Below are 17,087 nucleotides of genomic sequence, written 5' to 3'. Positions count from 1 at the left end.
GTTGTTTTTCTAAAAATTAAATTTATTGAAGTATAACTTACATACAATAAAAAGCACACATTTTGAGTATATGGTTGGATGAGTTTTGACAAATATACTCCATGAACCATAACGCCAATCAATATACAGATAATTTCCATCATCCAAAATATTCCCTGGGAGTTCCCATCATGGTGCAGCAGAAACAAATCTGACTAGGAACCATGAGGCTGTGGGTTTGATCCCTGGCCTCACTTGGTGGGTTAAGGATCCAGTGTTGCCGTGAACTGTGGTGTAGGTTGCAGACTTAGTTTGGATCCTGTGTTGCTGTGGCTGTGGCATAGTTGAGCCACTGTAGTTCCGATTGGACCCTTTGCCTGGAAACCTCCATATGCTGCACACATGGGCATAAAAAAAAGCAAAATATTCCCTTGTGGCTAAGTGATAACAAACCCAACTAATATCCGTGAGGAGTTCCCATCGTGGCTCAGTGGTTAACGAATCCGACTAGGAACCATGAGGTTGCGGGTTCAATCCCTGGCCTCACTCAGTGGGTTAAGGATCCGGCATGGCTGTGAGCTGTGGTGTAGGTTGAAGATGCGGCTCGGATCCAGCGTTGCTGTGGTGTAGGCTGGCAGCTGTAGCTCCGATTCAACCCCTAGCCTGGGAACCTCCATATGCCGCTAGTGCGGCCCTAGAAAAGGAAAAAAAAAAAAAAAAAGTGAATTGTGGAAACCATCCAAATATATTATCTGGTAGTAAAAGGAATTAAATAGAAATACATGCTACAGGAGTTCCTGTCGTGGCGCAGTGGAAACAAATCCAGCTAGGAATCATGAGGTTACAGATTTGATCCCTGGCCTTCCTTAGCGGGTTAAGGATCTGGCGTTGCTGTGGCTGTGGTGTAGGCTAGTAGTTGTAGCTCCGATTAGACTCCTAGCCTGGGAACCTCCATATGCTGAGGGTGCGGCATTAAAAAGCAAAAAAAAATAAAAATAAAAATAAAAATAAAAAAATTGTGGGTTGTTTGTCTTTTTATTAGTGATTTGCAGAAGTTCTCCATGTATTCTGGATGCCAGTAATGTGTTAGTGTTTTGTGAAGAGCAGACACTTTTAATTTTGATAAAGTCCAATTTATCTTTTTTTTTTTTTTTGTCTTTTTGCTATTTCTTTGGGCCGCTCCCGCGGCATATGGAATTGGAGCTATAGCCACTGGCCTACACCAGAGCCACAGCAACGCCAGATCCGAGCCGCGTCTGCAACCTACACCACAGCTCACGGCAACGCCGGATAGTTAACCCACTGAGCAAGGGCAGGGATCGAGCCCCGCAACCTCATGGTTCCTAGTCGGATTCGTTAACCTCTGCGCCACGATGGGAACTCCCCAATTTATCCATTTTTAATTTTACATTTAGTGCTTTCAGTTTTTTGTGTCTAAGAAATCTTTTTGCCCACTCCACATCGCAAAGATTTTTCCTATGCTTTCTTCTAGGACTTTTATAGTTTACATTTAGATCTAGTTAATTTTTATGTGCAATGTGAGGTAAGGATTGAAGTTCATTTTTCTCTATACAGATAATCCAGTTTACTGGCGTCATTTGTTGAAAATATCCTTTTATCCTTTGAATTATTTTGGTGCCTTTATAAAAAATCAATTAACCATGTATGTGGGGATCTATTTTTGAGTTTTTATTAAGTTCTGTCAATCTATATAGTTACCTTTATGCCAATACTGAAGCTATTGGGTCTTAAGATCAGGATCATACGTCCTCCAACTTTGTCCTTTTTGAAGTTATTTTGGCAATTCCAAATCCCTTGAATTTCCACATAAATTTTAGAATCAGCTTGTGAATTTCTACATAAAAGTCTATTGAGTTCCCTGGTGGTTCAGAGGGTTGAGGATCCAGCATTGTCACTGCTGTGGCTTGGATCAGCGCTATGACTCTGGTTCCATCCCTGGCCCGGGAACTTTCACATGCGTCGGATGCAACCAATAAAAAAAACCCAAAACCCTGTTGGGGTTTTGACTTGTATTGAGTTGTCTTTATAAATCAGTTGGGGCAGAACGGACATCTTAACAAACACGGAGTCTGGGCACTTAGAGAAAGGACAGGAGGAAGAAGACAGGATTAAGATGGCGGAATAGAAGGACTGGGGCTCAACTTCTCTCCAAAAAACAACAAAATTCACAACTAAAGGCTGAGCAATCTTCACCCAAAGGGACTGGAAACCTTAAAAAAGATATCCTACTCCAGAAGAAAAAGAGGAGGCCACATCCAGAGGTAGGAGGGGCGATTACACGACAGAAACAACCCCATACCTCCCGGGTGGGAAGCCCCACCAACGGGAGACTAACTGGGTCAGAGAGACTCACCTACAGGAGGGAGAGTTCTGAGCCCCACATCAGAGTCCCACGAGTGGGGATCTGGCACTGGGAGAAAGAGCCCCTGGAGCATCTGGCATTGAAGGCCAGGGGGGCTTGTGCACAGGAGCTCCATGGGACCGGGGGAGACGGAACCCCATTCTTAAAAGGCGCACACAGACTTTCACGTGCACTGGGTCCCAGGGCAAAGCAAAGTCTCCATAGGAATCTGGGTCAGACCTGACTGCAGCTCTTGGAGGACATCCTGGGAAAACAGGGGTGAATGTGGCTTGTTGTGAGGGAAGGACATTGAAGGCAAAGCTCTCCGGACTATTCAGCAGCTGCCTTTTTCTGGAGGGGGCCGTTCTGGGAAAATCTGGCCCCACCCATCAGTCAGTGCTGAGAAGCCCCAGGGCAAACAACAATCCAGGTGAGATCACAGCCCCGTCCTTTAGTAAACAGGCTGCCTAAAGACCCCTCAGGCACCCAGCTGCCTCTAATCCCACCCAGAGACAAAGCCCCACCCACCAGAGGGATTAGAATCAGTTCCACCCACCAGTGGGCAGGCCATCAGCCCCTCCCAACAGGAAGCCTACGGCAAACCCCTGTACCAACTTCAGCCACAAGGGGGACAGACGCCAGAAGTAAGAGAGGCTACAACTCTATTATCTGTAAAAAGGTCACCACACCAAAAACCTATAAAAATGAAAAGACAGAGAGCTATAACAAATATGGAGTCTTCCATTCCATTTATAATTCTCCATTTTTTTAGGTCTTAAATTTCTCTCAGGAAAGTTCTGTAGTTTTCAACCTAGATGTATAGCACAAACTTCATTAATGTATTCACAAGCCTTTCATGTTTTTTGATCTGATTTCTATTCCTGTAGATTATTGTTGACGCTATTTAACATGGTATTTTAAATTTTTGTTTTCCAATTATCTGTTGCTACATTCTAGAATGAGAATTGGTGACAGTAAAAAAACTGGGAGTCGGATTCGCCTTTGCATGTTTTCATTAAACACACCATCTTAGTTTATGGTGACGATGATGTTTATAAAACATCGTGTTAAATTCTGTTTGTGGGAGTTCCCATCGTGGCGCAGTGGCTAACGAATCCGACTAGGAACCATGAGGTTGCGGGTTCAGTCCCTGCCCTTGCTCAGTGGGTTAACGATCCGGTGTTGCCGTGAGCTGTGGTGTAGGTTGCAGACGCGGCTCGGATCTGGCGTTGCTGTGGCTCTGGCGTAGGCTGGTGGCTACAGCTCCAATAGACCCCTAGCCTGGGAACCTCCATATGCCGCGGGAGCAGCCCAAAGAAATAGCAAAAAAGACAAAAAAAAAAAAATTCTGTTTGTGTATATGTATGTGTGTGTAAGATCTGTTCCCTGATTTCGAGGATTTTGTTTGCTAAGACTGATTAAAAAGAGATGACTTTTCTAGCAAAGTGGGTTTTCTCTTTTCTCATCTCCCACTTTCCTGAAGGCAGGAAGTTCTTGGGTGGAATCCAATTCTTTTGACCCTTTATCTGTTTCCAAACCATATGAATATAAGTGGAGTATTACAAAGAAAAACCAGAATATTCTCAGATGAACCAGGGCACTGGGAATATACAGACCTTTCTTTCCTTCCTTCCTTCTTTATTTGTCTTTTTAGGGCCGTACCCATGACATAGGCCGTACCCCTACCAGGCTAGGGGTCGAATTGGAGCTACAGCTGCTAGCCTATGCCACAACCACAGCAATGCCAGATCTGAGCCGCATCTGCAACATACACCACAGCCACAGCAATGCCGAATCCTTAACCCTCTGAGCAAGGCTGGGGATTGAACATGCGTCCTCATGGATACTAGTCTGATTCGTTTCCACTGAACCATGGTGGGAACTCCCCAGACTTTTCTGTCTTTATCCTATATTTTCTTTCTTTATCCTATGTTTATCCAAGGGCTCTGTAAAGAAACTCTCCCTCTTAATGGAAGGAGTATAGAATATCATGGCTTTGTTCTACAGTGCAGACAGCTATTTTTTTCTGAATATAACTATGTCCTCATCTGACAAATTTTGATAGATATTGCTCTTACTGTCCTTTATTTATAGATGGTGACTTCTGTTGATTTTCAGTTTGACCGGGAGCGTGACTTTCAAGTTTAGAAGTCATTAGATTTTATCTATCTATTTTTTGGTTTCATTCATCTCTTTATTTTTCATGGTCAGAAGTATGGTGACCTATTATTTGGGAAATAATTTAGGCTTTATTTGTAGCTGAGTATATAGTTATTTTATAGGTACCATGGGCATTTGAAAAGCTTATGTTTTTTCCTGTTTAAAAAGTATAGAAGTTGATGGATTTATCGGTTTCTATTTTTGAAATGTCCTGTATCCACTCTGTTGTTTTCTCGATTTGTCTCCTGTATGGTGGCACTTTTCCACAGGAAAAGTTGGGTGGGTGAGGAAGTGTTGAAGTGAAGAGCGAAATCATGATTTTCATTGTAGTTGACTTTGGAGTGGGGACGGGGGAACTCTAGAGTGTTTTTCCCTAGGTCCCTGTAAAACCCAGATGTAAGCCTTCTGTATTTCGTACCCTTAACAATGATCACAACCACGGAAACAAGAGTGCTTCTTTTCAAAGAATGCCGTCAAGATATTGAAGGCAGTGTGATGTGCTCCTTTGCTGCGGATGGACTATGTACGTGACTCAGGGAGACAAAAGAAACAAAGCAAAAAGAGAAGGGAAAACACAGGACCTGGCAAAAAAGTGGTGAAACCAAGCACGTGACAGAGATGAGGAGAGCTGTGGGGAGAGATTGGGGCAGGGAGAGCTTCTGGTCTAGGGTGGGGATCTGGGCTTACAGAGCTGGCTTGAAGCCTAGGCACAATTTCCTTTGACCCAAGGGTAGGGTTGCTCCTTGTTGCTTGAAGCCCATAAGCAGTTTAAGCAGCCAGTTATCACTAGGCTTCCCAGTGTACCAGCAGGTTCCCGTTTTTGGTGGCGCCTTTTCATTTTGAGTTCTTGGTGACCATTGATGTATCTTAAGAATGTTGATCTGCAGCACAGCAAAGGTTGATCTCCAACAGAGGTATTGAGGGTGGCCACTTTGGCCTTCACAGGACAGGAACCTCATGGCTTGCTTACAGAATGATGTGGTGATTTCTGTGATGTCCTTAGAGAACTCATGTTCTTCATGAATATAGAGATTTTTATTAAAACATTGAGGAGTTCCCCTTGTGGCTCAGTGGTAATGAACCCAACTAGTATCCATGAGGATGCAGGTTTGATCCCCTAAAGGATCCGGTGTTGCCATGAGCTGTGGTGTAGTTTGCAGACTCAGCTCAGATCTGGTGTTGCTGTGGCTCTGGTGTTGGCCGGCAGCTGTATCTCCTATCTGACTCCTAGCCTGGGAACTTACGCATGCTGCAGGTGTCATAAAAGGCAAAACAAACAAACAAGCAAACATGGGGGTACAGCTCCAGTTGTTGCAAACTATAACTCATTTTTTTGTCTTCTGAAAATGTTTGCTCGTTGATGGTTAAAATATGACCCTTTTACTGGCCAGGGTGATGCAAATCTCAGGCCACTTTAGATTCAAGAAGAGACTCTCTGTGGGATGTCTTTCTCTGGTCAAGGTAATGACCAGTTCAGCAAAGGGCCAAGCATAATCATGATGTGGAATAAAATGCATTATGCAGGGTGGTTCAAACCTTCAGAAGGTCTTGAACTCCTGTGCACATCTTGATTGCTAATTAGAAAAAGGTGTTTCAGCCCAGAAACCACTGAAATATGAGAGGCATTGGTTATGGAAATTAAAATCAAAAGCATCAAGCTTTGCATTTCTGATTACAGATTCGCACCATACAATTACAGGGTATAAAATCAATTTTTACTGTAGTCATAAGTAGTAATTAGACATAGACTTTTAAAATTCAAATCATATTTGTATTAGATGAAATTCCTCCACTTCTTTACCCTCAAGCAGGAAAAGATCTGAATGGGAAACTACTGCCAGCTCTGTTCTTTGTAGATAATCCTTAACATAGCTCAGTTATAACCCGTTTCGGCTTGAAGGAACACATTGGGAAAGAAATGAAGAGGCTGCCTCCCTTCAAATGTTGTACCATAGAGGTCCACATTTTCTAGCCTTCAAAGCTTCCAGCATTTTTTCAGGGATTTGATGCCAAAGAAGGGGGAAAAGAAAATGAGGGTGGGGTAGAGAGCCGATTAAACAGCAAAGACCAGCTTTATCAGCGTTACCACCAGAGTGAGTAAGTACAAGGACCCGGAACCAGTGAAAACCCCCAGCACCCAGACTGTGGTCTCTAAATACCATTCTCTACTAAAGGGAAGCATGGCTTCTTGGAAAATAGTGGACTTCAGGCCCGAAGCAGAAAGTGTACAAACCGAAACGGAACATCTTGTTCCCAGATGCAAGGACATGCTTTAAGATTGATGGGAATGTGGCAAAAGGATGCAGGAGGTCGCTGGGAGGCATCCCCATTGGGCAGATCTGGGACAATCTGAGCACAATGAACGATGACAGTAATGGATTATGACGCATTGAATAAAAAGAGTTTGAGTCATAGTAATGCTGCCCCTCACACTGTACTCCATAAAAAAGAATGGCAGTTAGTGTAGAAGAAATGGTAAAACTAGAAAATCACTTTTTGCAACACATTTTATAATTGATTTAGATAAAGCTTATCAGTGGATGCTAAACCATTGAGTAATAGATTATTGCAAGAGAATAGTCATGTGGTCTCAACTTATCACTTCCAAAGACTTATTAATTACCAAGGTGGGGAGTTCCCATTGTGGCTCAGTGGTAACGACCCGACTAGTGTCCGTGAGGACCTGGGTTCGATCCCTGGCCCTGCTCAGTGGGTTAAGGATCCAGGATCCAGTGTTGCCATGAGCTGTGATGTAGGTTGCAGACGTGGCTTGGATCCTGAATTGCTGTGGCAACTTCCATGTGCTGCAAATGCGGAAGCTCTCCAAACCCCTTCCTTGTAGAGTTTTTAATGGAGGCTTCATTACACAGACATGATTGACTCAATCTTTGGCCACAGGTGATTCATTCATCCTCCAGCCCTCTTCCCTCCCTGGAGATCAAGGGAGTGGGACTGAAACTTCCAAACCTTTAATCATTTGGTTGGTTTTCTTGGCGACCAGGTCCCATCTTTAGGTGCTTTTCCAAAGTCACCTCAGTAACATAACAAAAGACACTTTTTTTGCCATGCCCACAGCATGTGGAAGTTCCCAAAGCAGAGGTTGGACCCAAGCCACAGGTGTTCCAAGAGGAACTCCCAACAGCATATATTTTAAAGAGTATTTAGTTGGCCAGGTCCATCACAAATCATGTGCAGACTTCTAGTTTGAGCTGGTCTCAGGCATCTGATGTACACTCTCATTGATGAGGCTGATATGCCTTGCAGTTCCTAAAACTACTTTCCTACTCTCATCTTTTGACATTCTTTTTCTTTCTTTCTTTCTTTCTTTCTTTTTTTTTTGGTCTTTTTAGGGCTGCATCCATGGTATATGGAGGTTCCCAGGCTAGGGGTCTAATTGGAGCTACAGCTGCCAGCCTACACCACAGCAACGCAGGATCCTAGCCGCATCTTCGACCTACACCACAGCTCATGGAAACACTGGATCTTAACCCACTGAGCGAAGCTGGGGATCGAATCCACAACCTCATGGTTCCTAGTCCGATTTGCTTCCACTGCACCACGAGGGCAACTCCTCATCACTTGACTTTCAAGGTTAACATTTAGATATCGGTATGAGAAAATCCAGAAATAGTTTTTTTTTTAAAGGATCCAACTGAGTTTTTATTTTTTAACTTTAATCTTTTATTTTTTGGCCACTCCCACAGCATGTGGAAGTTCCTGGGCTAGGGATCAAACCCACACCCTAACAGCAACCTGAGCTGCTGCAGTGACAATGCTGGATCCTTTTTTTTTTTTGCCTTTTCTAGGGCCGCTCTCGCAGCATATGGAGGTTCCCAGGCTAGGGGTCTAATCAGAGCTGTAGCCACTGGACTGCGCCAGAGCCACAGCAATGTGGGATCCAAGCCACATCTGCTCACAGCAACACTGGATCCTTAACCCACTGAGCAAGGCCAGGGATTGAACCTGCAACCTCATGTTTCCTAGTCAGATTTGTTAACCACTGCGCCACGATGGGAACTCCTTTTTTTCTTTTTCTTTTTTTAAATGCTGGATCTTTAACCTGCTGAGCCGCAAAGAACTCCCCAGAAAAAATTTTAGCCAATCACAGATACCAAGAACCACAGGCTGCTGCTACTGGCATTTTGAATGACAGAGGGGGTGGTGTGTGTCCTAAAGGCTCCTCTGGGGCCGTGGTTGCCAGCCCGTGGTTCTTTGTGGCTTCCAGGGCAGGATTTGGCAGCCTGGCAGGTGTAAGAGTGGGACAGGTGGGCTGTGAGACTGAGACAGTGCACTGTGGATCCCAGAGGGAGACTGACCAACCGGGGATTCAGTGTAGGAGTCAGGTTGGGGACGGAACTGGGGCCAGGAAGTTGGTGAAGGTCTGGGGAAGGGCAGGAGGAGATAGAGGTTCAGAAGCTGATGTTCTTAGAGGGAGAATAACCTCTATATGGGTTTCTGGAGAGGAAGGGAGAGGGAGAGACAGAGACACAGATAGACACAAATAGACACAGATAGACTCCTCCCAGTGAGGGAAAAACAGCCAGAATCAACAAGAATGCCCATTAGGCAAAGAACGCAATTGAAATGTCCCTATCTCTGGAATCATTTTTTTTCCTTAAAATTTTTTTCTTAAATTGTGGTTGATTTACAGGGTTCTGCCAAGGAATCACTTAAATAAAGTTCATTTTTTTAAGTAAAAGAAAAGGAAAAAGAGAAAGACATATACTATATAGCACACACATACCATAATGTATACTATTATTGCATAATATATATTTTAGCACTTTAGAATGATTCAATATGTATTTTTTTCTTTGACTGGACCCTCAGCATGCAGATTCCTGGGCCAGGGATGGAACCTCAGCCACAGCAGTGACGACACCAAATCCTTAACCCCTATAGGCCACCAGGGAACTCCCTCTTTTCCTTTCTCGATATTCATAGAAAATAAATAACATTTATTGAGGCTCTGTGGGCCAGGCCCCGGGTTACGTGCTTCCGGGCATTATTTGTTTTAATCCTACTGCAGCCCTACTTTACAGATGAGAAAGTGGAGTCCAGAGAGGTTGAGCGGCTGGTGATCAGAGGAGCTGGGATTGCAGGCCCAGAGGCCTGAGCCGTTAACAGCTGCTTGGGCAAAGAGCTCTGGGCATATGTTTCACCACACGTGTGGGTTATTCAGAGGTAACTTGGGCAGTTCTGATGGTGATGAGTTTGAAAGAATAAATGATTCACTGAGGTGGCAGATTGATCTTCAGTTCTCTTTGCTGCCTTTGTCTTGTCTGGGGCTGTGAAGGTGAAGACCATTGAACAGGTGTTAAGTTGTCAGTAAATAGGTTACAGAAAATAGGTTAAATTTTAAAATAAGGTGCTGAACTGGTTATGGGACATGACATCCTAGCCCCCAAGAAGCTTCTGATTAAAGTCACCTGAGGAATCAGCTCTCTCTTTTTTTTTTTTTTTTTTTTTTTTTTTTTTGGCTTTTTTGGGCTGTACCGAGGCATATGGAAGTTCCCAGGCTAGGGGTTGGATTGGAGCTACAGCTGCCAGCCTACACCACAGCCACAGCAACACAGGATCCAAGCTGCGTCTGTGACCTACACTACAGCTCATGGCAACTGCAGATCCTTAACCCACTGAGCAAGGCCAGGGATGGAACACGAGTCCTCATGGATACTAGTCAGATTCATTTCCATTGCACCACAATGGGAACTCCAGGAATCAGCTCTTGATAGGAAGCTGATAGCCACATCTTTTTCTCTCCATTAGGGCACCCAAGTTAAGACATTGGTTAAAATCACTAGAGACCTTTGTACGATTTTAATGTCTAAGAATCCAAATTAGTATGTCCCTGTCAAAAGGGTATGAAAAAGTAATCTGAGCATAATTATTATATGATGTGATGCCCAGGCAGGGACCTGGAGCCAGCTGCCTATGGACCTAAATTATTAAAGGGGCGGTGGGGGGAAGGGGGGGCGGTCCATGGACTGGTACTGACTATCAGTCAGAATTCCACTTGGATGGAGCAGCTTAGGTGAGCAGCTGGAAGGGTGCCCCCTGGAAGGTCTGAGAGGGGCCAGCTGCTGCTGAACTGTTGACAGCCTCGCAGCCGGGCCATGTAGAGAGATTACTTGTAAATCCTGGAAGAAAACTCACATTTAAAATTCAGATTTGAGATACTCTCAGGGGGAGAATGCTTGTGCAGTGAGAGATGTGACTAGGGCAGCAGGAGGGGGACGGGGTCCTCCAACTGCTGATTGAATGCTACCTGCCTTTGTGCATCAGATCTGCCTTCCGGCTGCTCCAGGGAGCTGACCTGTGTCTTCCGTTTGATTCTAAGAGGTGGGGCCACTTCTAACAGGGCATCAATAAAGCTTCAGGATAATTAAGTGCCTAATTGAGTGCCTAAATTCAGCGGAAGCAATTTACATGGACTCTTGCCATATCTGCAATGGCTTTTTCACTTCTAAGAAATCACTTTTTTTTTTTTACTTATTTAATTAATTTTTTTGGCCGCCCCCGGCATATGGAGTTCCTGGGCCAGGGATCAGATCTGAGCTGCAATTGCAACCTTCTGGGTGCTAGACCAGGGATCGAACCTGTCTCCCAGTGCTCCAAAGATGCCACCAATCCTGTTGCACCACAGCGGGAACTTCAAATTCCTGTGATACAGCTGTGGCTGCCTTTGCGTATTTATGCCATTAGATTGGTTGATGTGGGTACACCACACAAATCAAATAAATGCAGTAGAAAAATAACATAGAAAGGTGAACAACTGGGAGTTGGAAAAGAGTTTAGACAAGAAACCCAGAAACTCCTTTAATGAGAAGGACCTTTGGCTATTTGGAATATTGGCCCTTGTTCCTGCCAGGGAACTCTTGGCTTTTTGTGGAAAATTGGGTACATTTCCATGATGGCCTTCATCAACAGACCTCTTCTCTCACCTCCCGGAAGAAGTTACTGCCTTTCTTCAGCATCTGTGCTTTCCTTCCCAGCCGTCAAGTCAAACAGTGATTAAGTGCCTACTGTATGCACGGCTCCAGTTGCTGGATGGGTTCTTGTTCTCAAAACGCGCCCACCACCAAAGTGGCCTCCTGGCCTGGCACAGCCGACCAGCCCCACCAGGAAATCCGGGGCTGGACCTGGGCAGGTGGGTGAGGGATTCAGGGCTGTTTCAGGAGGGTCCTTGGAGCTTTCAGGAGCACAAAGAACTCTTCCTTTTTGTGCATTGCGGGGTCTTTCTGTTTCACACCATCCAAGAGCTGGAGATTCCTAGTGGAGTGCACACTTTAACCCTTCAATTCAGAAATTTATGCTCAAATCTCTTAGAAGGAGGAGAATCTGCCCCAGTCAGGGCTTCGGCTGAAAACCGAGCATTGCATTTTCTTTTCTTTCTTTTTTTGGCCATCCACCGACAGATGGAGTTCCTGGGCTAGGGATCAGATCCGAGCCTCAGCTACCACCTATGCTGCAGCCGTGGTAACACCAGATCCTTAACGCACTGCTCCTGGCCGGGGATCGAACTTGTGTCCCAGCACTCCAGATACATTTTTAATAAAAAATAAGATGTTAAAAGGTGTGCTGTTGCCACTTAGTATATACATCCCTCTTCTGTGTCTGGCTTTCCTATGGACAATTTCAAACACACAAAGAAGTTGGGAAAATAGCATGACCCCCACATTTCAGTTATCATCAACTTACAGCCAGTTTGGTTTCTTCAGTATCCTCTTCCCACTGGATGATTGTGCAGCAATCTCAGACATCCTATAATTTCATCTGTAAATATTTCAACATGTATTTCTGTAAAAGGAGGACTTGTAAAAAAAATCCACAAAACCAGAGTTCCCGTCGTGGTACAGTGGAAACAAATCTGACTAAGAACCATGTGGTTGCAGGTTCGATCCCTGGCCTTGCTCAGGGTTAAGGATCTGGTGTTGCCACGAGCTGTGGTGTAGATCACAGATGTGGCTCGGATCTTGTGTTGCTGTGGCTGTGGTGTAGGCTGGCAGCTATAGCTCCGATTCGACCCCTAGTCTGGGAACCTCCATACGCCATGGGTGTGGCCATAAAAAGACCAAAAAAAAAAAAAAAATCCACAAAACCATCATGTCATCAATCCCCTTCTGCAATTCCTTAATATCAAAGACCTAATCAGCAAATGCTCAAATGATTTGACTGCTTTTTTAGTTTGTCTGTTCTAGCGGGTTTTCAGATAAGGCCCCACACAATGCCATGCCCAGTTAAGTCTCAATCTGTAGGTCAACCCCTCTTCCTTGTGTTGATCAAGTTTGCTTTAAAATGGTAAAACCAGGAGTTCCTGTTGTGGTGAAGCAGAAACAATTCGACTAATAACCATGAAGTTACAGGTTTGACCCCTGGCCTCGCTCAGTGGGTTAAGGATCCAGCGTTGCCGTGAGCAGTGGTGTAGGTTGCAGACTGAGCTCAGATCTCATGTTGCTGTGGCTGTGGTGTAGGCCAGTGGCTACAGCTCTGATTCAGTCCCTAGCCTGGGAACCTCCACATGGCATGGGTGCGGCTCTTAAAAAAAAAAAAAGAAAAGAAAAAGAAAGAAAAAGAATCCTGGAATTCCTTGGTAGCCTAGTGGTTAAAGGATCCAGCATTTTCATTGCTGTGGCTTGTGGTGGGGGGATCCCTGGTGTGGCTCCGGTTTCATCCCTGGCCTGGGAACTTGTTCATGTTGCTGGTGCAGCCAAAAAAGAAAAGAAAAAAGAGAAAAAGTAGAATCCAATACAGCATTTATATTGTCTGTGAAAATTTAGATCATGTGAATCCTGTTCACTGGAAGAGCTCATTTGTGGTTGAGTTCACCCCCCACAGAATGAATGTGTGGTGGGTCAACTTCCTAATTCTTTGCACGTTTGAAAACATTTGATTGATAGCTGGCCCGGGTTAGGAGTTGTTGGGTCAAAAGTATTTCCCCTAGAAACTTTGAAGGCCTTTTTCCACTGAAAAAGCAATTTGCAAGGTTAATTTCCTTAGCTCTTATTACTATGGTGCTTCCATTTGAGTTCTTAGGATTTAAACAGTGCCAAGCCGTCTTCCAAGTGTTTTAATCCGTATCAAATTTAATCCTTAGCCTTATGAAATTTTCAGTTATTATCCACACTGTCCAGATGAGGCAGCCAAGGCATGAAACTTGTCCAGGAAGGATTTAAACACCGGAACCTGCATTTGGAAGCTGGCAGCTCTCTTCTACCTAGGGCCACACCTCCTATAGAGGACACCCCCCTCCCCCAAAATCCCCAGTGCTCACAGGATTCTTCCTCTGACCCCTTCAGGCCCAGGTCTGGTCCCCAGTGCTTCACTACCCCTTGTGGATCTCCACACCCACCTACATCTTTGAAGAGTCTGTTCATTAAACAGCTTACCTTAAACATAGGAGCACCCAGCAGTCACCTGACCGACACAGTCACATGTCTGGGAAGTACCAGGGCTCAGATTCAGCCTTGTTCTGTGAGGCTCTGGGTGCTTGTTACCCAGGAATAGGTTTAAAACTTAAGAAGGCAATAGTTTAGAAGCTGTAGAAGGTGAGAACAGAGAAAATATTGATTAGTGGGGTTGGGTTTTTTTTTGTTGTTGTTTTTTTGGGGGGGGGTCTTTTTAGGGCCACAGCCTCGACATATGGGAGTTCCCAGACTAGGGGTCAAATAAAATGCCACAGCCACAGCAATGCTGGATCCGAGCCGAGTCTGTGACCTATACTATAGCTCACGGCAGCATTGGATTCTTAACCCACTGAGTGAGGCCAGGGACCAAACCCACATCCTCATGGATACTTGTTGGGTTCACTACCAGTGAGCCATGAGGGAAGCTCGTTTTTTTTTTTTTTTTTCCTTTTTTTTAAATGACCACACCCATGGCATATGGAAGTTCCCAGGCCAGGGATTGAATCCTCAGCAGCAGCTGTGACCCACCCTGCACCTGCAGCAACGCTGGATTCTTTAACCCACTGCAGCCGTGCTGGGGATCAAACCCATGTCTCCACATGGACCTGAGCCAACGCAGCTGGATGCTTATTAACCCACTGCACCATAGCAAGGAACTCCTAGTGTGGTTTTTGTTTGTTTGTTTGTTTTTTGTCTTTTTGCCTTTTTCTAGGCCTGCACCCGAGGCAAATGGAGGTTCCCAGGATAGGGGTCCAATTGGAGCTGTAGCTGCCAGCCTACACCACAGCTATAGCAACTTGAGATGCAAGCCGAGTCTGCGACCTACACCACAGCTCACGGCAACGCCAGATTCTTAACCCACTGAGCAAGGCCAGGGATTAAACCCGCAACCTCATGGTTCCCAGTCAGATTCATTAACCACTGCACCACAGCAGGAACTCCTAGTGTGTTTTAATGTAGTATTGAATATCCCCATATTTTTTTAAAAAGCTAGCCAATCCTGATATTGTTGTACTTATCACAGTGTTCATTTTATCATCTTAATTTATTTATTTTTATTTCTATTTTCTGGCTGCACCCGCAGCATGCAGAATTTCCAGGGCCAGGGATCGAACTCAGGCCACAGCAATAACCAGAGCCACAGCAGTAACAATGCTGGATCCTTAACCCTCTGTGCCACCAGGGAACTCCTCAGTTTTATTTACTACCACTTCATCTCTGTGTAGTAAAATAGTCAATCTAAGCAACTTCTCTTTTTACAAGTGTCATATATAACTTTAAGTTCTTGTTTTTGCCATTTTTGAAGTGTCTTGAAAACCAGTGAGGGTCTCCCTGTGGTACACCCTGGGGCTGCCAGGTGCCCCCTCCAACAGTGGGTTTTATTTGTCATCACAGAACAGAATGGCTGTCCTCCAGAGTTTAGACAACTGGTCCACACTGAAGACATTGTTTCTGAAAGAGTTCCCATGACAACCTCCCTCTTCAAGGTAAGCATTTGAGTTTTATCAAAACAAAAGACTTGGCTTTGTATTAAATCGGTCCCCATGGCAGTGTTCATCACGCCATGCATACTGTATGAGCCGCCTTCTCTCCTGGTGTATTTTTTTTTTTTTTCCCTGAGATTAAGGGGCTCGGTTCATGACAAGGGGACCACCTCCTTGCATCTTGGACTCAGACCAGAAGCCCCATCTCTTCTGTGAAACAAGATCCATCTTCCCTAAATAAAGCAAGCTCTTCGTTGGCTGGTTATGGCTCCTTATCCTGTAGTTGCTATTTTTCTCTTTGAATACAGGCACTTAGAATGAAAATGTTTTGCCCTGGAACAGATGCTTGGTGGTTTTTTTTTTTTTTCCTTTCTTTTTTTCTTTTCATCTGTCTGGCATCTCTCCTCTCCCCTTTTCTCTGGTAATAGTATTTTACTTCTCCTGGTGGACTGGTCCATTGATTAGTTTGTAAATGTTGCCTGGACAGATGGTTATCCATTTGAGGAGAGATCACTTCTCTGCTTTCATGTTATTCACAAAAACCTGGATGGATTAAAAATAAAACGTAAAAGAATTTCTAGAGCAGCAGAAGAAAATATGGGAGCCTATTTACATAATCTGAGAGCTGGAAAGAAAAGAAATTTAGAAGCCATAGAAGAGAAAGAGGGGACCTCCCCAAATTCAAAACTTGTAACCACAACCACATCGTAAATAATGAAACAATAAATAACAAAATTTAAAACATGTTAATGAGTCATGGCAAAGCGTTGATATCTATAACATGTAAAAGGCTTCTAAAATAGATAAGACAAAATAGATAAGACAAATATATGGTTCAAGGTACTCAAGCTTATGAATCAAAGAGATATAAATAAACTATCAAAGGGAGTTCCTGTTGTGGCTCAGCAGGTTAAGAACCTGCCATAGTGTCCATGAGGATGCAGGTTGGATCCTGGGCCTCGCTCAGTGGGTTAAGGATCTGGCCTTGCCAAACGCTGCGGTGGAGGTCATAGATGTGGCGCAGATCCGATGTGACCCCCAGCCTGGGAACTTCTATGCCACAGGCGCGGCCTTAAAAAGAAAAAGAAAAAAAAGTACCATGAGGTCAGACCAACCTAAATGTAAAAATTTAGAAAAAAATGCAGTCTTTGTAAGGGTGTCGGGGAGAAGCATTCCTGCACTGCTGACCAACACGTGCAATTACATTCTCTTGGCAGTGCGGGTCCATTTAAAATGCCCGTGACTTTCAACCCCCAAATTCCTGTCAGGAAAATCTCTCCTATGGGAATACGGACACAGCTTCAAGATGAATGTAAGAATGTGTGTGGGTGTGTGAGCATGTGAGTTTGACATCATTGCAAATATGTCAAACTCACACTCTGTCCTTCACTAGAAGCTCTCTGAGCGCAGGGTTCTCCTTGGTTCCATTCACGCTTTTGTCCCCAGCACTAAGGATGAGGCCCCCGCATGGCCGATGATCAGAAATTTTTAAAATATTTTTAAAATAGGCGTTCCCGTCGTGGCTCAGGGGTTAACGAACCACAACTAGCATCCATGAGGATGCAGGTTCCATCTCTGACCTCACTCAGTGGGTTAGGGGTCCAGTGTTGCCGTGAACTGTGGTGTAGGTTGCTGTGGCTGTGGTGTAGGCCGGTGGCTACACCTCTGATTGGACCCCTAGCCTGGGACCCTCCA

General features: G+C 44.6%; 1 long non-coding RNA gene across 8 annotated transcripts in view; it reads left to right on the top strand.

Annotated features, from left to right (window-relative positions):
• The window catches only part of LOC110260976 (uncharacterized), a 108,355-nt gene that overhangs the window by 18,249 nt on the left and 73,019 nt on the right, over positions 1 to 17,087 (top strand). For 3 of the 8 annotated variants that reach the window (XR_014806041.1, XR_014806043.1, XR_014806040.1), the window contains one exon: positions 15,304 to 15,395. The exons of 3 other annotated variants lie outside the window; for them this stretch is intronic. This is a non-coding gene — a long non-coding RNA (uncharacterized LOC110260976). Of the gene's footprint in view, positions 1 to 11,496; positions 11,652 to 15,303; positions 15,396 to 17,087 lie in introns of those variants that run through there. 2 more of the 8 variants (XR_002344624.2, XR_014806044.1) reach the window with 1 other exon arrangement.

Source organism: Sus scrofa, chromosome 6, assembly GCF_054392235.1.
Source record: "Sus scrofa isolate SSC_HxYL_T2T_F1_AM1 chromosome 6, Sscrofa_HxYL_maternal_Yorkshire_Landrace_v2.0, whole genome shotgun sequence".
In the NCBI taxonomy this organism is placed as follows: domain Eukaryota; kingdom Metazoa; phylum Chordata; class Mammalia; order Artiodactyla; family Suidae; genus Sus; species Sus scrofa.
Note: the sequence above shows the minus strand (reverse complement) of the source record. Positions and strands in the feature narration are given on the sequence as shown.